Source organism: Thermobia domestica, chromosome 8 (genome assembly GCF_964235325.1).
Source record: "Thermobia domestica chromosome 8, izTheDome1.hap1.1, whole genome shotgun sequence".
Taxonomy (NCBI): Eukaryota; Metazoa; Arthropoda; class Insecta; order Zygentoma; family Lepismatidae; genus Thermobia; species Thermobia domestica.
This window is the reverse complement of record NC_137461.1, coordinates 172,126,509-172,153,136: the sequence shown is the minus strand read 5'-3', so window position 1 is coordinate 172,153,136 and position 26,628 is coordinate 172,126,509. Positions and strand designations below refer to the sequence as shown.

General features: G+C 35.4%; 1 protein-coding gene across 9 annotated transcripts in view; it reads right to left on the bottom strand.

Annotated features, from left to right (window-relative positions):
• Nucleotides 1-26,628, bottom strand: part of sky (GTPase-activating protein skywalker) — a 493,757-nt gene that overhangs the window by 285,421 nt on the left and 181,708 nt on the right. The gene's annotated exons all lie outside the window — the stretch shown is intronic.

The following is a 26,628-nucleotide window of genomic DNA, read 5'->3' as shown; positions in this document are numbered from 1 at the left end:
TCGCAAGGCTGCGCGGCTATATGGTCAACGGTTTCACAATCGTGCCGGGCAGTCGAGGAAAGCATTTCGTCTCTTGCACTTGGTGTGCAGAGGACTGGGCATGTCCCTCCTCAACACAGACGTCAGCAGATCAGGCGCCGTGTTAAGGATAAACGGTCTCCCGGCATCCCTGCTGCAGTCCATGTGGTTCCCCAAATCTCGAAAACATGATTCGCCAGGGATGCTGCGATAAGCAACATGACGGTTTGGAGGATTCTGCTCAGCAACGTGCTCTATCTTGACCATGTTCCCCTGAATCAGGAACTCCGAGAACAAGACTTACATATCCGTCTAGAGTTTTGTCAGTGGATGAGTGCCTAGAAACCCATTTTTCCACCGGGACATTCTGTGGACGGATGAAGCGACCTTCAAGAGTAATGGAGATGTCAGCGTACACAATGCACAGTACTGGTCCAGTTTGAATCCTTACTTGGTATGTGAAGTTCGCAATCAACACATCTGGAGTCTAAACGTCTGGTGTGGTATAGCAGAAGGAAAAATAATTTGTCTCTATTTCTTCGAAGGTGTCTTAACAAGGGTAGGGTAAGCAAGTTTTTTGTCAGATGTTCTTTGTGTGCTCTTGAAAAACGTCCCACTTGCAAATCGTGAAATGATGTAGCTGCAAGACGGTTGCCCTGCTCATTTTGCAAAAGATGCCAGACAAACTGTTGCTCGTTTATTCTCAAACAGGTGGATCGGAAGAGGAGGCATGTTTCCTGGCCAGCTCGATCTCCGGACCTGACTCCACTCACGTTTTTCTTTAGGCGATGTGTCAAAGACCTGGTTCACCAAAACTGTCCTACTACATGGGAGGATATAATGGAGAGAATTCGTAAAGTCTGCCATGAACTAAGTGCAAACTAAGTGTTAAAAGAAGTCAACAATGTCCCGGTACACATTCGGATGTGCATCGCACTTGCTGGACGATGCTTTGAACCTTTATTGTAATTTTGGTCCAAGTACGAATGGTAAGAATGTTCGGAATTTGCTTTTTTTTTAATTTATCCTCTGTTTGTTTGTACTATTCCTGAAAAATTATTCGTGCAATGAATTCCGAAAACTGATTTCAATTAAAATGTAATCTATAGATAAGTTAATTAGAACTTTAAGAAGCTTGACAAGTAGCAGAAATTTCATAAGTCTGAAACTTTAGATTTTTTTTTTTTTTTGGATCTTTTATTGCGCTCACTTTACATCCAAATTTCTTTCATAAGTAGTTTTCTTAAAATCAAAGAGTGTTTCTCTGTTTTAAATTGGTATCGACTCGGGAATTTAAACTACGAACTGTTTTGTAATATTGTTTTCGTAAATACGTGCACGAGATATGTCGCAACGTTTGATACTAAATGCTGTAAAGAGTTTTCACCAGCAAAATATTTGATAGAACATGAGTTATTTGGTGTTCTCTTGGAGTCATTGCGAAGCAAATCTGTTGTTCTGTAGTTGCACTTCAACAACAAATAAAACAGATGCCAACAGAAATAAGACAGATTTCTTTTTCAACAAGTCGAAAAAGAAAACTTCACATTTGAAATTTTGGAGATGGCAGACCGTATAGGTATTCCGCTACGCCACTGAATATGAAAGCATCACCGTTTCACTCTTCACATACAATTTAGTCATTCAATTTCTTGTTTAAAGTGTCTACATGCATTAAGAGCTGAGGAAGATGCCTCGGACGTATGGTCAGATAGTAACAATTCTACAAAAAAGAACAGACTATACTAAACTGTAGAATTTAACGAAAAGCGTTTCCTGTAAAAGTTGTATCTTTTTCAATAGTATTTCCAAAGAAATCGAAATTGATACAACTTTACATTTCAAATTTTCTAGTGGATGCCCGTAGAGGTATTTCTCCTACGTAACTGAATACAGAAGCAACACCATTTGATTCTTCACATAAGATTTGGTCATTCAGTTTTTTTGAAGTGTCTACGTGCACTACGAACAGAGAAAAATGCCTGAAATGGGTGGTCTGAAGTGGCAATTCAACAACAATTAACATAAGTAGATACCAAACCGTAGAATATGACGAAAAGTGTTTCCCGTAAAAGTTGTTTCTTTATCAGTAATACTTCCAAAGAAGTCGAAATTGATACTAGCTTTCATTAAAAATTTTGGAGTTGATCCCTTTGATGTATTCGCGCTACGCCACTGGATATGGGAGTATCACCATTTTATTCTTCAGATACCATTTAGTCATTCATTTTCTGTTTGAAATGTCTCCGTGCACTACGAACAGAAGAATAAGTTTACCGGGTGGTCTGATAGTAGCAATACAACAAATAACAGACGTAGATCCGAAACCGTAGAATTTAACGAAAAGTGTTTCCCGTAATTAATTCTTTTTCAATATTACTTCTAATGAAATCGAAATTGATACCATTTTCCATTAAAAATTTTGTAGTTGACCCCCGTTGGTGTATTCCCGCTACGGCACTGGATATGGAAGTATCACCATTTGATCTTTCATGTACCATTTGGTCATTCATTTTTTGTTTCCAGTGTCTACGTGCATTAGAAGCTGAGAAAAATGCCTAAAACTGGTGGTCTGATAAACCCTCTCCCCCTCTCTACATTGCACCGTCAAACTAAAATGATAAAAGTCATCCCAGGTCCGAACTTCATCCATGTTGAAAATTTGAATGAGATCGGTTTGGTGGTTCCAAAGTTATGAAGTTTTACTAGTATATACCCGCTTCGTTGGGTGAAATGAAAATTTAAATGCACAATTCCGTATCTCATGTGTTTTGTACCCGTGAAATATGCTGTTTTCGTTTTTAATTGCATCGAATTAAATGGCATGGGAAAGATCATTGATTACCTCGGCGACACCGAATACCATGTATTCGACGCTAATATTAATCATTTTCGATCATGTGATTATCTCCCCTCCCCAAGCTACGGGGCTGAGTTTGGTTTTAAACGGGATCGGAAGTGTCATTCTTCATCTCAGCGACCCTAAAAACTATGGATCAGACACTAATGTCGGAAAATTTTTACCATTTTTATATATCTTCCCCTCCTCTTCTTTCATGCGTGGCACGGCATTAGATGTGTCACCGGTCATCTCAGTGACCCCGGAAACTATGGATTCGACACTAATATGGGTTATTTTTTATCCGTTTTATGTATTTCCCTCTCCCCCTCTCCCAAGACGCTAGGCTGAATTTAGAATTAAACACCATAAGGAGTGTCATTGTTCATCTCGGCAATCCCAAAAACTATAGATTCAACACTAATATCGAATCATTATATCCCCCTCCCCCATGTTACAGCCCATGTCATCGGAAGTGTCACCGTTGTTCTCAGCGACCCCACAAATGTGAAATCAGCACTAATATCGGTCATTTTCGACCATTTTTAAAGCTCTTACTCCCCCTTCCCCAAGTTGAAGGTTTGAATCTGAATTTAAACGGGATCGAAAGTATCACTGTCATCTAAGCGACCCAGAAAACTATAAATTCTACTGATAGTGGACATTTTCGACCATTTCTTTCTCCCGCTCCTTCAACTTGTGGGGTTGATTTTGGATTTAAACCTGATCGTAAATGTCCGTGTTCATCTTAATGATCCCGAAAACTAAGGATTAGACACTTATATTGGTCATTTTCAATCATTACTATATATAGCTCCTCTTCCCCTTCAACTGTGCTGCGGCAAACGGTATCAAAATTGTCAGTGTTAATCTAAGCAAATCCTAAAACTATGGATTCGACACTAATATTAGTCATTTCCGATCATTTTTAATGTTTTATCCCCTCCCCTACGTTGTAACGTCCCCTTCCTCAATTATCAGGGCTGCACTTGGATTGTTACAGCATCAGAAGTGTCACTGTTTCTCTCATCAACCCCGAAAACTATGGATTCAACACTAGTATTGGTCATTTTGATTATTTTTAAATTTCTCCCCCTTCCCCCTTCCCTACGTTGCATCGTCAAAGTGAGTAGCCTAAAGTAATCCCTGCCCGAAAGTTCATGTATGTTGAAAATTTGATTGAGATCGGTCGGATGGTTCAAGAGTGATAAAGTCACAAAGGGAGTCATTTTTATTTTTATATATATATATATATCTCCCCCTCCCCCTCCCCTATGCTGGCTCGTCATAGTGAAACGATATAAAAACACCCAAAGTGCGACCCTCATACATGTTGAAAATTTGATCGAGATTGGTTGGGTGGTTCAAAAGTTATTAGTTTTATTAGTTTTTATTCATGTCCCCCTCCCCACCCCCTTCCCTAGAATCTACCGTTAAAGTGAAATTACAAAAATATTTCCAGATCCGAATCTCATGTATGTTGAAACTTTGAATGAGATCGGTGGGATAGTTCAAAATTTATTAAGTTACAAAAATAGTCACTTTCAGTCTTATATAAATTGATTTTTATATACCTCCCCCTTCTTCTCCTCCAACACGTTGCTCAGTCAATTTTAAATCATAGAAACAATGTCAGGCCTAAACCTCATCTATGTTGAAAATTTGATCAAGATCGGTTGAGTGGTTCGGGAGTTATATTAAGTTTTATTTATTTTTATACCCATTCCCCCTCCCCCCTCACTTTTACCATCCAAGTGAATAGCCTAAAACCAGCCCGGCCTTGAACCTCATCCATGATACAAATTTTATCGAGATCGATCAGGCGGTTCAGCAGATTTAAAGTCACAAACATAGTGATTTTCAATTTTATACATATAGATTTATTTTTATATACACACCTCTCCCTCCCTTCTCCCTGTCCTCAGTTCTAATAAAAAACATTTTAGACATAGGGTTATTTTTACGTAATATTCATATCCGAGTTCTTACTGTGAATAATTCCTTGCTATAGCTGCTAATTTTCTTTAACGTTTCAACAAATACTTGACTGGCAACAATGGTGAACGCAGCTGCAGGGAGTTTGAATTGCTCTAGTTTCTGCTTGGAACACACACGTAGATGGCACTGCGTCGGAATACACACCGATCGAGAAACGAAAATTTTCAGTCTGAACACACACTTTACACACACAAACCGGCTGTATCCGTATAAACGAGCGGAGTCAAAAGAACTCGCGGGGGGACCCCTATAAGGGTCCTGAACGCGTTAAAAGTAAAAACATTTCGAGCAACCACTAAAAAATGCTCGCTTTGCAAAAATTGCTCACAGTGCTGCTGTGTAGACCGATCGACCTACAAAGATTGTCGGGTTCACCAACGCGCACACACACACACACACACACACACACACACACACACACACACACACACACACACACAAAAAAAAATTAATGATGTAATATGCAATACAATACGTTTGCAGAAACCACTACATAGTCATTTAGGGGTGTAGCCTGTAATTTTTTCTAGCGGGGCAGGCTTTTTATATATTAAAAGCAAACCAGAAGTCCTATTTCCAAATTACGAAAGCTTCAATAATTCCCGTTCTGCCTAATATTCTTTGGAGGTGGGGAATTTTGTACAGGGACGGATTTCTTCTAGGAATTCTTTTCTTCTTAATTGTAAGAGATTCTGTAAGAATAACTATTTCTTCAGGTTTCATCATAAATTTTAAATGTTATGCTACTTGTTCTTCTCGGAAAAAATGAGTAGATACAGTTTTGTTATATTATTCACATCTATTTTAGTAAAAATGAATGTGATTTTTTTTTAAATACCTGCAGAGAAATGGAAAATTGATTGACTCAGTTGCAAGAAAGTCGTTTGACATTGTAACTGAAACAAACATAAAACAAACTTAATTCGGTCTAATATAAAGTCATTTCAAAACAAAATTTTTCTCAGTTTTCCAGTAATTCATGTCTAACATGCTAAGGTTAGCAGTAAATAAAAGGTATCATATTTCACATCCCCAAGATATGTTTGGCCATACATTAAACAAATAATCCAAGAGGGTGCATAATACGGCCCTTATCCCAGATTATCTGACCTTTTGATTCGGTTGGAACTCTATAAAAAACAAACAAGTATTTGAATGTGTAATACTGATATTTTGCATTGGTGCTATTTATAAGCTTGTACATTAACAATATAAATATGAGAATAGAAGTATGTTATCGCATATAGTATAGAATTATATACAGAAGACAAATCTGCTGATAAGGTGATGCTGAAAAAGGAGTTGTGATGTACAAGACTAAGACTCTTTCTTACGGTCCTCCTTATGCATTTTCTTGCATTGTTTACTTGTGGCCAAACATCTCTTGAGGATGCAAACTGTGACACATTTTACGTACTGAGAGCCTTAGCATGTTGTAAATGAACTTCTGGAAAACTGAATAAAATTTTGATGTGAAATCACTTGATATTAGGTCGAATTAGGTTTGTTTTATGTTCAGTCACAATGTCAGACGGCTTTCCTGCAAGTGAATCTATCGATTTTCCATTTTCCTGCAGGTGTTTTAAAAAATTACATCCATTTTTACTAAGTAGATGTGAATAACACTGCTAATGACAGAACTGTATCCTAGTCATTTTTCTGAAAAGAAAAGTAGAATAACATCTAAAATTTATGATGAAACTTGAAGATATGGTTATTCTTTTTACAGACTTAGTTAGAATTACTAAACAGATTATTATGAATGCAGGACAAAATCCACGAGGACAAGACCTTGAAAATTCTGACAAAATGAACTAAAATCAAGGGACAGAATCATAGGCGCAGCCTAATAAACGGATGATTATTCTTTTCTTCAACTGTTACACACCTTTGACAGAGGGAGGGGCGAAGGAGACCACAATTGATGGACGATATCAAAACAGAAAAATCGTACGTGAGGAGAAAGAGGCTAGGGGAAGAAAGTGGAGCATGGAAGCTTCTCAGTTGCAGCAAGTGACCTGCCAATATTGGCAGAATACCTATGATAATAACGATGTCATGCACCTAAAATGTTATATGTAATTCTTCACTTTACTGAAGTAACCTTTCTAAAATACCGAGAACTCAATAAAACACGTAAGACTGTTGTATCGTAGTAAGTATAAACTATATTTCACATTTTGATCTTTGCTAAAAAATATCTTGATCAGTATTTCAGAATTGAAATAAATAAATATTTATACAACGCTCAAAATAAGACTCCTATATGCTACGTCATGAAGATGAACATTTAAAAATAATCAAATAACATCACAGTTATTTTCTACAATTAAAATGAATGGTCTAACAATAACATGTTAAACGTATTTCAAATGTATTATATGTGTATAATAAATAGGAGTACTTTTCATGTGGATGTGTGTGAAAGTAAGTAAAGCCAATCTACCCTTTTATTATAACATTTTTAGGAATAAGTTTTATTGGGTTTTCCATATTTTAAAAGAAAGAAAATGTGACAATTGAAGGAAAAAATAATCATATAGGGCGAGCACTGGCAAAGCAAATATATACTCATATAATGCTGTCCATAGGATTTTGTCCGCCTTGTCAGAATTTTTCTAGGATTTTTTATCGCTTGGGTTTGGTCCCTGCTCTCGTTACTACAGCCATTATATGCACCTACATGACTTCCGATGTGCATAAACACACGCTAAGAATCAAGCATTTTGGTGCTACATTTCCCTTTAAAAGAGCCTTCCAGCATAAAATTCCCTGTCTCCAAAGATTAGGCAGAACGGGAATTCCCGTTCCGCCTAAAGATAAGATCATTTAAAATATTTTCTACAAAGTGCTGGAGGGCCTTTAGGCAAAATGGGAATCAATCATGAACTCCAAACTAAAATTTCTAATATGGAGACGTGTTTACGAAAAACAGTCTTTTTTTCTACATTAATAAATTCCAGAACACTTGATTTTTTTTTTTTTTTTTTTTTTTTTTTTTTTTTAAAGATGTGCCAAATATATACGGAACTCGTAAATTTGAGGAGAAAACTTGCATAATAAACTCTCAATGGGGATCGAACTTGAGAAGTCACACGCGCTAGCAAATACACAAGAAGGGAGCATTGTTTCAAGTAAAAGCTTCACCCTCTTTCTACAAAAGAAGAACTCCTTTGTACATATAATACCAACATGTAACACTTCCCAATGGTAACATTCCAACTTTGATAAAATTTGGCAGGTAGATATTACACAAACTAATGTTTTTTACTTTCTGCGGAAAAATGGTTTTAGAGGGCAAAAGTTCCCACCCAAAGTTTTGAAAGTTGACGCCCGAAAGCAAGAAGTGGACCGAGGTAAATGAAACTGTGCACAGATATTGTAGACGTAAAATGAGGAATACGTGTTTCGTATTTTCCTAAAAAAGAAAAAAAGAATATTGGGTGGGGCACTGACCTTCCAAATTGTTGATTGTGAAATATGAAAGGTGCATATAAGTGTACGTTAGAAGTTTCTAAAGAATATGTAGAACTGTAACGAAACTGTGCAAAAATAAATAAATAAATAAATAAAAATAAAATAAAATATAAAAAAATAAGACGTGTTTTTAGTTTGTGCGGAAAAACAGTTTTGGGGATAAGGCCCCCTCAGAAAAAGAAAAAGCTAAATATTACCGTAGTAGCGATGGAAGGAGTGGACCGAAGCAAATTAATTTGTGTGTAGATGTAAAGTAAGGCTTCTCGGATTTCCCAATTTGCTTTATCGTCCGCATCCGATTTGCTTCAAATTTGGCACATCAACAGTAAACAGAAAATAAATCGACACATGTTTTTATTTATGCTGAAAAACATTGTAAGATGAAAGACACCTCCCGAAATACTATAAAATACGCTATACTGTTTGTGCTTACAGTGGATGTGCCCAAATTTGAAGAAATCGGTTGGAGACACTTGTTGAACACGAAAGGCTCTATTTTACATATATAATACCTACACACAATTTCATTCGCTTCGGTCCACTCTTTCCGCCACCCAACGCTTCGGTCCACCCAACAGTTTTTTTTTAAATATATATATATATATATATATATATATATATATATATATATATATATATAAGAATCACGTATTCCCTAATCATACGTCTACAATATCTGTGTATAATTTCATTCACTTCGGTCTACTTCTTCTTGCCTTTCGGGCGTCAACTTCCAAAATTTTGAGTGGGTGCTTTTGAGCCTAAAACCGTTTTCCGAACAATTAAAAAAAAAAAACGTGTTAGTTTATTTTTTGCGTATTGTCCCTACACAAAGTTTCCTTGCAGTTCTTCATGTCCTTTAGGCACTTCTGACATATTGTTATTATCATTTTTGATATTTCGTAATCAAAGGTTTGGAGGGGTCCGTGTCCCACCCAACAGTTTTTTCTAGGAAAATACGAAACACGTATTCCCTCATTTTACGTCTATAGTATCTGTGCACAATTTCATTCACTTCGGTCCACTTCTTCTTGCCATTGGCAATCTGGCAATCTTACAAAGTTGAATCCCTCCTTAGTAATCACGAATTTATATAAGGACGCAAAACTCAAACAACAACAACAACAAAGAGCTATTGCTTCTACACTATTTCAATGGTTCGTACTTTAATACATCCCTTCCCAAACCATGGTTGCGGCATTGATTAAACGTAATGTTCTTGTATTAAATAAATTTATTTTAAACATATCTAAGTTTCTCATTAATTTCAATTAAGTTTCTTTACAAAGATCCTCTAAAATTTCAGTGACACACTATGGACTATAAGCAATTAACTTCTGTGGCCACCCCTGCTACAAACTACAAACTTAATTAAATATTCGATAAATCATTTCAGTAGTAAATAGTTTCCACAATACTATTATGAAAGTATTTAATTCCAACGGTAACAGCTATGTTAGTAATACTAAAATTATTATTAATAATGATAACGAGTAAGGTGTAGTTAATTACGAGTATGACAACTATTTGCTACAGAAAGACTTGAATACAATAAATATATGTGTAAAAATAATTTACTTCAAAACAACACAAGGAAAGCAAAATGTATGACGTACATAACTAAAACACAATATTATGTTACTAATATGAGGTCAATGGTGTGGAAATAGAGAAAAACAGACATTATGAGAGATCTGGGAATCACATTTGGTAGGAAGTTAAAATTTTGTCACCATAGAAATATATCATGGAAAAAGCAAGAAAGGACAATAGATTTCATTTATTTATTTATTATTTCGGAACGATAGAATATGTATTTATACAAAGTACTTGTAAGAACTAAGGTTCTGTAATATGAAACAGTATATCTAAAACTTTGACTACTAGATTGACAGTATTCTTGGCACGGACGCGATGGTAGCGCCACAAGAGATTTTTAGGTCCAGTGCCGTTTAGGACTTGTGCCGCGAAATGATTTTAAGGACTTGTGCCGTTTAGGACTTCTGCCGCGAAATGATTTTTAGGACTTGTGCCGTTTAGGATTTGTGACGCGAAATGATTTTTAGGACTTGTGCCATTTAGGTCTTGTGCCTTTTAGGACTTGTGTCGTTTAAGACTTGTGCCGCGTTCCCGTGCCGAAAATATTCTTTGAAGAATTGGAACAAGATACGCGATTTATTGACCCTATCAAAGAATTCGAGATAAAAGTGCTATTGCCTATCCTCGACTCCGAAATAGTAAACATAGTCTAAGAGTGCGCTTCAAAAGAATGAGGGAACTTTGTGGAAAATTTTCGTTCTTATGCACGTCAATGTTATGACCCACTCCTGAAGAAGATGTCACCAAGCAGTTTTATGACTTTGCGCTTCTGTATGCAGACGACTTATATAGTGACATTCCACAAGAAGTGTTGACTTTCAGAAACACTTTTCAAGACAGATTTTCAAATCTCTTAACCCTCGAAGAAATTTCTTCATTTTACTACAGAATCTGGCCTCAGCTCAGCATTTCCAAATCTGGTGAATGCGCTTTGTTTATATGTAACTCTTCTTGTTACAGTTGCAACTGCTGAGCGATCATTCTCTAAGTTAAAATTAATCAAAACATATGTCAGAAACAGTATAACAAAGGAACGCCTTTGGGGTGTGGCCATGCTGAGTATTGAGCGAAAAAGAGTTCATGAATTAGACATATCTGATCTGATAAAAGAATTTGCAGAAGTAAAAGTGAGAAAAAAAAAACATTTCTGATTTTGTATACAATTTGTCAATTAAAAAAAAAATGAAACATGCTTATAAGCGGTTCACAAGGTTTATTATTTATTTTATAATCATGTGAAATCATAACATACTATATAAATATTTATTTGAAACCTTTTGGTAATATCGGTTGATACTTTACTGTTTATTTACACTACCACTGCCAAAAAAAGTCAGAATTTTACATGAGTATATCTTTAATGAACAGGGCACTCTATCCAGTTTACTTTTAAAAGACATACCACAACGATATAAAAAGAAAAACGGTCAATACCCTCCCACTGATAATTTTCGGTTTATGGCTGTTTCTGCGCGTACGAATAAGTTATAGATGGTTATGCATGGGACCTATACGATGAGTGAAGGGGTGCCGCTTGAGATATTGCCTAGGGCGCCAAAGACTATTGTTACACCACTGGTTGTGAAGTTAGATGGGAAGGTAATGGGGTGTTGAACAGCGAAGGATATAGAATGTTTTACTCAGGTAATGAGAAGGGCGGTCATAATGGTGTAGGAATAATTTTTGACAAGCACTTAAAAGAGAAGGTAGTAAAAGTAGAATATGTCGGTGATAGAGTTATGATGTTAAGACTTAAAGGAGAAAAGAAAGATCTACTAGTGATACAGACATGTGCACCGACGACTTTGCATACAATTGAAGAATTGAAGAAGTAGAGGGAAATTATGAGAAAATAAAAGAAATTGTAGACAGGAGAAGTGTGCAAGTATAATTGTAATGGCGGATTTCAATGCAGCTGTGGGGGAGAGACAGGAAGATAGTGTTGTATGCAAATATCGTATAGGGTAAAGATATGAAAGGGAAGAGAGACTGGTCAATTTCTGTATACAGAATTCACTAGTAATTGGGAATACGTGGTTCAATCAACAAAAGAGAAGAAGATATACATGGAAATCCTCAACATACGGCGGAAGATATCAGATAGACTATGTTATGATTCAGGAGAGGTATCGGAATAGCTTGAAGAACGCGAAGACCCTTCAGGCGCTGACACTTTCTCTAATCATATCATTGTGCTGGCCGAAAAAACAATGTAGACAGAAGAAAAGTAAGCAAGAAGCTGTTGAATACTGAAAGGTTGAAAATTGAGGGACTAAGAAACATTTTCGTTGACAAATTCGAAGAAAAATACTCACACGAGGAAAGGATAGGTGCAGGTAGTAACAGACGGTGGAGCATATTAAACTTTGCACATAGCAGACTGCAGAAGAAGTAGTAGGTTATCCCGAACACAAAACGGCTAAGAAACCATGGGTTACAGAACAGATGTTGCAGAAAATGAGGGAAACGAGGACGTGGAAATGGGTTGATACGGAAGAGGGAAGAAACATGTACATGAAGTTAAACAACGACTTGCGAAGGGAAACAGGCAGAGCAAGGGAAGAGTTTTATAAAAGAAAATGCGAGGACATAGAAGAATTAGAAAGAGTTAGGAAAGAGGAGGAAATGTACTAGGTGAAATTTGTGGAACTGCAAAGGAAACAAAGGAGTATTACGATGGCAGTAGGAAATAAGAATGGGAAGGTAGTCAGCGAGAGAAGTGAAGTCTTAGGAAGAATATATTGAGGAATTATATGAGAATAGGGATAGACCGTGTGACCTAGATGTTGAAGTAGAAAATGAAGTACGTTAGGATGATAAAGGGTTCAGTATCTTCAGGATGAGATTGAAAAACCTATATCCGAGATTATAATATACCAATCGAATTCATTAAGAATATGGGAGACAAGGGCAAGAAACAATTATTCCGACTCTGCAATGAAATATATGACACAGGAGAGTGGCCAAAAGACTTCCTGAAGACAATCATGATACCGATGGCTAAGAAATCGAACCCAAAGAGATGTGAGGATTATAGAACTATTAGTCTCATGTCTCATGCAGCAAAAATTTTGCTTCAAATTCTTAACAGAATGTTATATGGAAGAACAAATGAAAAAGTTGAGGAGAAACAGTGGGTTCAGAAGAGGTAAGGGTACAAGAGAAAAAATTGGATTATTAAGAATGATCGGTGAAAGGTTCATAGGAAAACAAAGAGATAGATGTGGCATTTATCGATTTAGAAAAGGCTTTTGACGGCGTGAATTGGGAATTCCTGCTGGAAGTTCTAAAGAAGGTTGCGTTAGAATGGAAAGATCGAAGACTCATAAGAAACTTATATAAGAACCAACAAGTAATTGTTAGAATATGGGAGGATATGACAGAGGAGAGTGTAAATGGAAGGAGAGTTCGACAGGGATGCTGCCTCTCGCCTACATTGTTTAATATCTATCTGGAAGAGAGAGTGAAGAACAGCCTACAAAATGAAGACGGCATTTCAGTATGAGGTAGAATGATTAGATGTATAAGATTTGCAGACGATATGGAACTTGTTGCACAATCTGAAGAGAACATAAACAAAATGCTAGAAAATTTGAGGAAGGGTTGTGAAAATATGGGATGAAAGAAAAAAAAATAAATGTTAGGAAGACAAAAGCTATGGTGATTGGAACGAAGGAATCGGTGTCAAATATAGAAGTAGGAGGGAAGAAAATAGAACAGTGACCAGTTTTCGATACTTAGGTAGTTTTATTAGTAATGATATGAAATGTAAACGTGAAATAAAAAAAAAAGGATAGGAATGGCGAAATAAACCTTTAGGAGGAAGAAAGTACTATTTTGTGGGCTTAGTGTGGAGTATTTTACTGTATGGGTCAGAAACATGGACATTACGCAAAAATGATGAAAAATGACTGAAAACTTTCGAAATGTGGGTGCGGAGAAGAATGGAGCGAATTAACTGGGTCGAGCGGAAAGCGAATGAGATGGTGTTAGAAATGGCAGGGGAGAAAAAACAATATTAGGTATTATTAAGGAGAGGAAGAGAAACTAGTTGGGACATTGGATAAGAAGGGATTGTATCATGAGGGACGTTTTAGAGTATGGTGGCAGAAAAGAGAGGGAGGAGGCGAAGGAGACTAAAATTAATAGACGATATAAAAACAGAAAGATCATACGTGAAGACACAGGGGTTGGCGGAAGACCATGGAGCATGGAAGCTTCTCAGTTGCAACAAGTGACCTGCCAATAATGCCAGAATACCTATGATGATGATGTGCCTCAATGTAGTGCTTTTATAGCGATGCTCTAATGCGTGTTTCAAATGGTATTAGCTTGGAATTTCAAGGTAAATCTTTCCGGGACCATAGGAATAAAGATGAAACTGTGTCAGTAATTACTGGTAGATTGTCTGGATTAACCTAAACGTTAAGTAATATTTTGTTTTGTGTATAAGTTGATATATTGTCTTCGGTTGCTGGAGGCAACACTGATTGTGAGTGGTTTAAATTGGTCTAAAAAATAGGTATTCATATGAGGTGAATATCTAACAAGCTTTAAGTAATGTTCCTCAAATGAAGGAAGGTATACTGAAAAAAAATTTAAAAAATTGAAAATCGAAAATTTTCGATTTTTTGACATTGGGCTCAAATTTAAGACGGAAATTCGACACTCAAGAAAATATTATAAACATTGGTACAAATATATTTGTCATAGAAAAGATCTTCCCGATATCTTAATGAGTGTTCACATAGCAGAGGATTAAATAAGTAACCACCTCGTATGGATCGTTTTCAAAGTCGGTCTCATAAGGGTTAAATATTGAGATTATTTCAGCTCCTTTAGTATTTTATGTAGAAAATTTGTTTAAGGAACTTATTGGTGTAATAACTGAAGATTAAGGCATGATTAAGGAATACGAACATGCAATAATTTAAACGTATCCTCTTTCGTGTATAACGTAACGTTACACCATACCTGAACACAAGTTGGTGGATGTGGATAATTTATTGATTCCTTGATAGAGAAAGGGGTGATTGAAGAAATTAAAAATTCGTAATACATCTTGTCATGTTTCATGTTCACTAAAAATGACATTTTAAAAAGTTTAATTATTCGGATATTAACAAACGATTATTAATAACTCGTTTTCCTAGTTCTCATGCGGAAGCTACAATAGCTAACATTGGGAAACACTGTTATTTTTGCCCTTTGGATACAAAACATGGATTTTATCAGGTGCAGTTACATCCTAATCGGAGATCTATTACCGCCTTTGCTATTCCTACGCATTTGCTAACATATCGAAAGATTCATACGGGTTTCGTTAATTCTGATTTTATCTAGCTTGATACAACGCATGCTTAGAGATTTAGAAAGTAAATATCTTGATATAATTGCGGATATCATAGAGCATGATGATACTTTAAAAAACATACCAAAACGCTTAAGAAAATCTTACATCGTTTTCGTGAGTATGGAGTAACAATTTCCCCCTAAAACTCGTTTGCGGAAACGTCGTATTAAGTTTCTCGGTTATGAGTTTTCCGAACGATATATCTGTATACAGTAAATCAGGAACGACTTAAGTAATAAGAGTGCTTCCTAGATCTAAGAATAAAAGAACATGTGCTAAAGTACTTAATTTTCTCTCATATTACTTACGTTTCTAGAAAGACCATGAAAATTACTAGAACCTTTGTAGGAAATCCAGAGTCCTAAGAAACTATTTAAGTGGGAAAAAGAGGAAGATGAAGCCCTACACCAAATCAAAGAAGGAATCAAATCACGTAGTCTTAAAGGTGCTAAATTTTTCCTTTCATAATACAGGCTGATTCCACTAGTCGTTGCTAAAGTGGTATTCCCAGTCAATATGATGATCGAGGCATTTTGATGTTCGCAAGCAAACTTATTTCAACTTCAGATTACCCAAAAACTTTTCGAAATTGAAATGAGATCTTCACTGAATTTTGTTGATAAATTTGACATGTATTTACATCATAGTAAGTTCACTATTTATTGTGATACCGCTAGTCTAACATGGATTTTGGAAAATCAAGCGGAAAAGAAAATATGGTTCTATGATTGAAAAAATTAGCAAATATAACTTTAATGTAGTCCTCCTCAGGTCTAGAAAGAATTTTTTAGCTGAATAAATCAGTTGTGTATATATAGTTATATAAATTTGAACCACCAAATAATGATATCGTACAAATTGATACACTAAATAACAAGAATGTTCATTTAATTATTATTAATTTCTGAAGATTGTCCCTTTTCAAACCTTTACGAGAATTACAGAGGTTCGGTCCTAAGCTGAGGTATTATTCAATCACTTGAAAATAAACCAAATGGTAGAACTATATCCTCTAAAAACGATGTTTATAAAGCGGATATATGGCAAAGTATATGGAGGTCTACGTGTTTGAATTCCTGATAGCATAAAGAGGGTGTAAAGAGATTCTTTCATGAAGAATTAATAGGTGGCGCATAGAGTGGCAGAGCGAAATCCATTGCTAAAATTGCTGATAGACTCACATGGGAAAATATGTATAATGATATCACTGACGTTTGTGGATGTAACGTATTCCAACAAACAAAAGAAAGGAATCAAACCTTTATACGGTACATATTTTTCCAAGAAGGAAACGAATGCAAACGCCTGCTTACAAATTGATGTTAGGGGCCTTGGTTACACAGTAATAGATTTAAATTTTTGTTAGTTTCCACTGATGCCTTCTCAAGATTTCTCAGTATACTTGAACCTCTTCGTAAAGTAACTTCGAAAATTATCTGCTCCAAATTAAGTAAGATCTTTTACATGTACGGATATTCCGCTCGAGTGTTACATGATAATGCGTCCTATTTCAAAAGTGACTTGTTCAAACAATATTTGTTCAGTCTGGGTAAACAAGATATTAGTATGATTAAATATTCTCCCTCCTGCAAATCTTACAGAACACAACAAAAACATTCTGGAAGCATATATAAACAAAAACCAGACTAAGTGGGCTGGTCATGTATATGAAGTTCAATGTGTAACCACGAGCAAAAGTCCATTCACATTTCCAATTTTTCACATCCTGCAACATCAGACAACCAACAATGCACTTATGCTTGGCTGATTGGGAACTACGTAAGACGTTCTACAAGTGCTCTAGCTTGTTTGAAGGATGTCAGTGTAGCAAACGACAAAAAATTTTTAAAAATATCCATGCCTCTACAACGAATAGACAGTCGGAAAGAAGACAACGTTTATTATCTACAGTGCGATTGATATGAGAAATTCACAAAGAGATCTTATTTAACATTAGATATAACAAGAAAAAACAAACATGTTGGTCAACATTCACTTTACTTCACAGGTTATAGTATTTTGGAAAACCTCTGATTTCATATCGTGCGAAATGATTTGACTCTCATCACTGTTTAGCAAGAATTGCTTTTATCCACTAAACCATCATGAAAGTTCCAATGTTATACTATTAGTTTCTAGTATGTTTGGAAAATACAATCGAAAGAGAAAAACGACAATCTAAGAAAGTAAAAACAAGGTGTGTAGACTGTGAAGCTTAATTTGTGAAAAATATGTCTTATCTTTCAAGTATCACAAATAGTAAACTGTAATTTTGTAAAGAAGAATAAACAAAAATGAAGTAAAATAATCTAATTTGAATATGGATGAATGTTCATGATAATATTTCAATAAAGTTCTATTTCAGCTGTCTGTCTTTCTCTCGGTTAATATGTGCATTATTATTGCACATCATCTCTAGATGGAAAACTTTGAGCAAAGAAAATTTATCATTCACCTTGTAAGAACAAATTAAAATTAAAAGTATTATTTTGAAGTACAGTGGATTTAAACTGAAGATCTTAAGATGATTAAACCAGCGCCTATAACATCTCGATTATTCTTGCACTACTGGCGAAGACTCCTAACTTGATAGTCGTCTTCATGAAATGAAGGCAGGCGAGAGAAAGAATGGGGAAAAAAGTTTAAATTAAAAATAAATAAATAAATAAATAAATAAATAAATAAACACAAACTTTCGGCTTGCCGAAAGAAAGCTACAGTAGCCTTTAGTCTCGGTTAGGACAACCCGTTTGAAGAGATTTTGTAGGGTATTAATAAAAAAGCAGTAGTCAGTTAAATCATACTTCGCTCTTTTAATGTATTTTTGGAATCCTAGTTACCGAGGAAATTGGCAAAAGTTTCATCCAACTTACTTGGTTACTTTAGTCAAGAATGAGGCATTAATTCACTTTTTTTTTTTTTTTTTTTTTTTTTTTTTTTTTTTTTTTTTTTTTTTTTTTAAATATTCGGTCAAAAGGTTCATTTTGTCATCCACACAGTAACATTAGCAAAACATTTGCCACGTAGTGTTCGGTTGCTAGAATATCGTACACTTGGTGCTAAGGCTGAGAGAAAGAATATTGGTCTAACTACATAGGCAAGGATAATATGTCTAAAACGAAGCGGTAGAACTATATTTGGAATATCTTGGGAGATGAGTGTCTGAAGACAAGTGTGTATTTATGGATGCGTCTTTTTGAAGAGGAAAGAGAGGAAAATTTAATAACAAGATCTGAGAGATCAAAAGGATTTTGTTCAGAAAAAGCTGGAAGCAGTCCAAAATCTGAGCCTAGATCAGCAGTTACCACACATCGGTACAGAGGGAATTAAGATTTTCCCTCCGTTCTTATGTAGACACTAACTCCAAGAAGTGTTTGTGTCAACGGTAGCCGAGCGTGGTAAGACACTGAGTCTTCGTAGTAGATTATTTAACTTGAAGGCCGACTGTTCGAAACTTCTTAAACTTTTTTTTTTAGCATTTTCCTAAATTTTAGTTCCAAAATCAATACTTGTAAGACCTCTGTAATTAAACATGCAATATTGACAAATTTAAAAATAATATATATTAGTTAACTTACTGCAATAAAGATAGCTTTATTTTCTTTAACACTACGAATATAGATATCCATCACTTACTGCGAAACGAGGAGTTGTGCTCCCACCTTTATGAAAAATTTCCATATCCTTTCTCGCTTTTAATAAATAATCGGCAGATATGATTTTTTTAAACATATTTGGTAATTTTCTAATGAAAAGAGGGTACGAAATTTCTACGACTAAGAAACAATAGGTCTCTGCTGTGGTGTAACGTGTAAATAGAAAGGTTAAGATAACAGTTTAGAATATAAACTGATCATCTGACATTCTGTCAGTAATAATGAGATACTGTGTTTTCGAAAAGAACGGCTGCAAGTAAAATGAATTCTCAACTTGAATCACTCTGTCTTCAACAGAAGAAATGGAAATTGAACAACTCAAGAAAAATAAGTGGGGCATATATATATTAAACAATTCTAGTAAGCAACCCTATAGAATCGAAATATTACTTGTCTGGGTTGGATATGTGTTAATATTCGGGCCACGATGAGAACTAATAGGGGAAATATGCCCAACACCAAACTTGTCCTTGTGCTATGATAAATGCAGTTATTATCATTAATGAAATAGCAGATAAATATTCACACAAACAGTTATCACGACATATTTAATAAATACCAACTCTAGGAAAAGTAGCTATAGGAATGGGCTCTGGGTCTGTGATCCAGTGTTATAATGTAGAGCTGGACAGTCATACTCACCTTACTGTATTTTCACAGATGTTTTTACTAAAATTATATCCATTATAATAAGATTCAAAATATAGATATGGAGGAGGATGGAAAACTTGCTATAAAGAGAAAATAAGAAATAAAGAATTTCTAAGAAGAGTGAATGAAGACAAAAGAATACTGAAATTTAAAATCGAAAGGAAATTGGTTAGGACATTGTCTAATAACGAATTACCTTATAAGAGATACTTTGGAAGGATTAGTTTCTGGAAGAAGAAGGTGTCAGCTTCTGGACGATACGAAGATCGAAAATTGTGATTCCTTAGGCAATGGAGAAAGATTGATTTGTCATAAGGACCTGTCAATATGGCAGAAGACTGATGATAGTAAGATTATAATTATGCTCATAACGAAATACATAGAATTTGTTTATCACGATACATATGAAAACGCCCTTTAGTGGGTTAAAAGATTTAAGATTATTTATACGTTATATTGATATTTTAGTAAAATGTACATACGAATATAGTAAAGAATTATAGGTATTTACAAATTGTGGTTGAACAGATATATTGGATAAAGCGAACTATTTTTAGCAGTAGTAGTAGTAGAAGTAGAAAGTTAGGAACAATTCGACAATTGCTAGGAAACAATAACGTATGTTCTTGATCGTCACATTTTAACCCATACTAAGCATGTGCCTTATATTCATCAATTGTTTGGTAAACAGGTTACGTTCCCAGACAGTAGGAATCAAGTTAATACGGCTGATTCCACCTTGTAGGCATGTTGGTACTTCACCTGTCAAGAAACTCGTTTTAACTCGAAGACCAAGAAAAAGTTAAATATTTTTCATGTTAATATATATCAGGAGTATCAATATTGCAAATAATAAAAAGTTTCTTAATTACCTCATCGGGAATCGAACCCAGGTCTCCGTGCTTGTGAGACCGACGGTTAAGCCACTACTCTAAGACATCACTGTTAGTTAATAGGAAAAAAAACGATGTGCAGTGTACTTAACAATTTGATACTTCTACGATTCCAGTGATGAAATAATGACGAAACATTGATTTCAGTCATGATAAAATAGTAAAGTGTTACGTAGAAACAATAATCCAGATAATTCACTTTAAATTGAAAAAAACAAAAAGACATACCAACACGCAAGGACATGTTGGAGTGAAACGGTCTGACTTCATTACTCACAGGTTTATATGGAGAAAATAGTGTTAGCGACAAGAAATACGTAAGTGTTCCGTTGTTCGACATTTTGCACGGAAGAAAATAATTGCGTCACAATTGACACAAACACACACACACACATACATACATATATATATATATATATATTGAAGGGTAAGGGGAAAAAAGAAGGAATGTCACAAAATTACATTTTTGAGAAAACGGCATTTTAATATTGGAAATCACGTACAAAGAATAGGGTTATTAAATCTTTCGTCCCTTTTCACATGGATATTTCTACATCTACGCGTGCATGGCATATACAATCAAATAGTACCAAGAGTCCCCAACAGATAGGACAAAGCCCGCGGTAAAGCACATGCATGGACATTCCTTGTTTTTTCCCCTTACCCTTCATATATATATATGTTCTGAAAATGGCGTCCACGAACAACAGAGCGCCATCTTCTGGTGAAAATAAAGCGAAAATACTGTATGACGGTACCCTCCAGGCCTTCAATTGCAACAGGGAATCAAAATTTCACTATGTGGCAACGTCGCAGATTAGCTTGCTTTCTTTTGACTTCTAAAATAGTACCCTGTAGTCTTTGAGAGCCATTTTCAGAACACCCGATATATCTATAGGTGATCTAAGGAATAAAGGGAATTTAGCTCAAAATTTAAGGTGCATCATGACAGTTTGTTTCATTGAATAATAGAAAGACTAACTACCGTCTACCTACTAAAAGTGTTCGAAAACCCTGTTAACTGGCTTGGGTTCAGTTTAAGGTTCAAACCAGTCGTGTGGGTTTATTTCAGAAACCAAACCGTAATTTGGTTCGGTTCTCTTTGAAAACAGACACTAGATTGACACCTTTCAGGATATTTTTACATATTTAGAAAAAGTTCCGAAAGGCATGTAATGATTTCGTTTTAGGTTTATTGTGGATCTGCTGTTTTACTTTTAAACGAAACTACGATTTCCCATGTTTTATTCTTTCTAGTTGTGGGAGAACACGAAACTGGTTCACATTACAAACCGAAATTGAGTATATATATATATATATATATATATATATATATATATATTTAATATATATATATATATATATATAGATCTATCTATCTATATATACATATATATATATCTATATCTATATATCTATATCTATATCTATCTATCTATATATATATATATATATATATATATATATATATATATATATGTGTGTGTGTGTGTGTGTGTATATATATATATATATATATCATCTAGGGTATGGTCAAAAGGATGGTTAGTAGAGTTGAACGGTTGGAGGAGTCGTAAACCTCCGTTTCGGTTTGTAATGTGCATATATAAGATAATGAACATAAACTCTCACTAGGTCAGAGATGCCCAACGTTGTTATTAACCCATCGGGCCACTTGAGCTGTTTGGCATCATGTTGCGGGAAACAATGAAAAACAATAAAAGCAGTGTCCTTTAGAAAATCCATTTTTAAAAAACTTGTCTACGTTTTTGAAAAATTAGATATCAAAAACTGAAGTTTTGTAGTTGTAAATATGCTCAAAGTGTCAAAAGTTGTTAATATGAATTCAAAATTTTACTCCTTTTGCATTTATATGGAAAAGTGGCAACTTTGAAAATATCATTGCCCTTTAACATTTATTGTTTCCATGGTGAACAATATGGAAAACAAATGTAACAAATGTTATTTCAAAACTATTTTTGCTTTCCTTGGGGTATAAAAGCCAAAGGCTTTAGTTCGAGTTTGTTTATATTACAATTCCTTTTTAACACTTCACAAAAATGATCATACAAAATTAATTAATAAACAGAAAATATGTATAAAATTCAAGTTTGAGGGCGCAGGGCCACACATCACGGCTTCGCGAGCCAACGATTAGACATGCCTGCTCTCGAGATTTTGATTCCACCAATATCAAGAAGACTAGATAAAACACTAAACACGACAATCTACAATGTATATTGGTGCCTAGTAAAAAAAACTTTAATTATAAAGAAAAACCAGAAAAAAATATTTTTAAATTGTAGCTTTACACATATACCATCGATGTTCAACCAGGGCGTTAAGATTTCCATGCAACAGCATCTATTAATACTACTGCTCCCACACATATTTCAACAACCGCAAGTACAACAAAAACAACAACTACTACTATTACTACAACTACTAATAATAATACGATACTAATATACGTATCAGAAATTGCTTTCTATGCACATTTTCTATTTGATAATTTTTCTATTGGAACATTTGTCATTCACCGTCTTGCAAGCAAGGGGACATATCGAGACTCGAATTGCGCAATAAGAGTTACAATATACTGAAAGAGCATCAGATAGTAAGTTACCAAATTATTAGCTGCAGTCCGCCAGTAGGGAAAAAGTTATGGGACTGTATAGTTCAGAGCCTGGCGTACGAAAACCACACAAAACTTAGCATTTGGCTTGTTCCTCTTTGTATTGACAAGAGATAATGAACTCTAACGTATTCCCATCATAGAACATGATGTTTGACATAAGAAAATCTATAGAGAAGAATTGTCAGTGTTGTCATCCATAGAAATTACAGTATTGCCCGAATTAAAGCTTGGTTTGCAGCGAATGAAAGAGTGAGCACAACGGTGTTTTGTGACATCGTGTTTTCGTGGTTCGCACGGAACTACGTTTTACATAATACGTTAGTTTGTAAGAATCAAAGTAGTTATAATATACTTTTATTAACATTACAGAATATTATTTAAACAGAAGTGCAAAAGGTACCAAGAGAACACTAGTATGAAGGTGCTTCGCAAAGTAGACCTCACGATAAACCTGTGAAAATGTCATTCGGGTTCGAATCGGTTTGTTCGTTGGGCATTTATCGTGAGGCATACCGACAGACAGGTACAACACTAATGCCGAGCATAGCGAATCGTAAAACTTGGTTCGTGTTGTCAGTGATATATCATCCAACGCCGTTGAATTCATTCTTGTAGTCCGTGCATTAACGAAGAGTGTAGGGTATTCTAGCAACACTGTAATGTCTATAGATGACACCAATGGCAAGTCTCCCGGAGCGTGGACTCGTGGACCCCAAACAAAGACGACGAGCTTTCCGATAAATTTGTTCCTGCAAATATCACATTCAGGAAGCAATAGATCCCGGCTGGATGTACAGGACTGGTGCAGCCCTTGGACGTGTACTTTTTCCGTCCTTACAAGAACTTTGTCAAAATCGTCACTGACCCAATTGTCTTGTCGCAGGAAGCGAACATCTGGCACCGTGACAATTTCCTGCGTCTCCAGTCGTGCACGCTGTACCAATTCTGCGCTCCCCTGTTCCGCAACATGATTCGCTTTGCTTTCTATAAAGCGGGATACCTGGACATCGCACTGGAAGCATTCCAGACACCAATTCAGTACTGTTTTGACTCCCTTACCATAGAAATGTGTTATCACTGCGCGTCGCTGGCTATCGTCCGATGTGCATATTGTACTAACTGTTTTTGTTTGGATCACTCGATACTTTCTGCTCTTCATATCAATTGTGTGGCTTAACACTGTCATTTACATCCCTTCCCAAACAAATACAATTTGCTATTGCATACACAAACAGGTTATTCCTTCTGTTTGCCATAGTCTCTTATGTTCACTTCGCAGCCCCATAATTTTGCCCTACTGGCGGACTGCAGCTAATAACGTGGTCACTTCATGATTGATGCTCTTTCAGAATATACTTTATAACCCGTATTGTGCAATGCAAGTCCCGATCACGTACTATTTGCTTGCAAGTTTTTCGAGGTATTCTTATTCTGGCAACACTGTAATTTCTATGGATGGCAACACTCACAATTCTTCTCACACAGATTTTCTTATGTCAAACATCATGTTCTGTGATAGGCGTTAGAATTCATTATCTCTTGTCAATACAAAGAGGAACAAGCCAAATGCTAAGGTTTGTGTGGTTTTCGTACGCCAGGCTCTGAACTTTACAGTCTCATAACTTTTTCCCTACTGGCGGACTGCAGCTAATAATTTGGTAACTTACTAACTACCAGATGCTCTTTCAGTATATGTAACTCTTATTGCGCAATTCGAGTCTCGATATCGCACCCCTTGCTTGTTAGTAAAACATACATTTTCCGTTGTTTGGTGCACGGGGTTCCGGGTTCGATTCTTGGTGGGAGAATCTTCGTGATTTTAACTGTCCTCGATGTTTCTGTGTTCTTGTTCCTTTTCTTCGAAATGTTACTGGAAAAACAGTAAAAGCGAGTAAAACGAGTAAACTTAAGTAAAATGAGTAAAAATATGAACTTAAGCTACTGAAGAACGTTCGGTAAATTAGTAAACTTTTTAAAAAAATCCAGTGGTCTCAAACATCAGATTCCAGTCAAAAGGAGTGCCTGTTAAGGGTTTGAACACCTCTAAAGATATTTTTTTAGTTCATGTCCTTGCGTGTTTGTATGTATGTCTGTTTTTCAATTTAAAGTTGAATTCTCTGAACTATTGTTTCTAATACACTTTACTATTTTATCATGACTGAAATCAGTGTGTTTCATCATTATTACAATATTGGAATCGTACAAGTGTGAAATTTCATAAATGCACTGCACATCGAGTCTTTATTCCACTTAATTAACAGTGCAGTCCTAGAGTAGTGGCTTAAGAGTTGGTTTCACAAGTTTGGTGTCCAGGGTTCTATTTCCGCTGAGGCAAAAAGGAAATTTTCATCATTAGCAATATTGATACGTCTGATATATAATAACATAAAAAATATTCAATTTCTCTCGGTCTTAAGAGTTGAGACGACTTTCTTCACAGGTGAAATATCAACATGTCTATAAAATGACGTTAGCCGTATCAACTTTGATTCTGATGTTACATATTCGATTCAATGCGACCGGTGAACATGCTATTGATAAACTTAGTTGGTCTTAGCTCATAAGATGAGCTGCTGTCTAGCAGTAGGTGTAAAACTGAAACACGGAAAATCACACATGAGAGATGTGGTAGTAGGGTGATATTTAAACACAGATACATTACAGCTGAGAGGAGGTTTAATCTAAGGAAGTGCTATGTAGGAGAATGATGACATAAATGATATAAGGAAATGAAAATCTGAAGCTCAACTGTCACATCCCTATGTTCACTTTCCGATATCTTAAAAACCTCAAAGTCAATTGAAAAGCAGATGAGATTTAAAATTTTGCCCACTCGAAGACTAAAAAACAAAATCTGCAATATTTTTCTTGAAGTTTCTGGTGGTTTATATTTGTTATCTGATATTGTTGGAAGAGGAATCGAACCAAATCACTGATTTATTATTTTATTAATGTTTGCCTTATAGGTAATAAAAGAGATACTACAAAGCCCTGTTTAATTTCTGCCTCTACTAAAAAAAGATCAAACCACCATTTGACTTTTTTCCCTAAATACTAAGACTTTTGTACCAAATTATTTGTTATCTCTGGAGGAATTTTACAATTACAATGACATACTTCGCGCTGTGAACCTTACTTTCTACAAGCAGAGCAGTTGGTGAGATCCTGTAATACATGTCTCTTCGAGGCGATATTAGTGTGGTTGAGAGGTCCTAAAATGTGAGGGTTTATTTACATCCGCCAACTGAATCAGATTCAAGCCCTGGTCATGGTTTAAAGCTCACTTTAATAGTAGTCCCATCCTTTCTAACCTCAGTGTTACGTAAGGGCGCAAAACTCGATCCGCTCAATTTAAGATACTCAAGCTCAAACTCCAGGAATTTCATCCAAATTTACAATATTATTAGACAAAATAAAAACAGCCAAAGATGGGAATGTGTAAAATTGTATGGGAAATGGCACTTTATAGAATAAGTTAACGGGACATAGTTCAAATTATGTTTGTT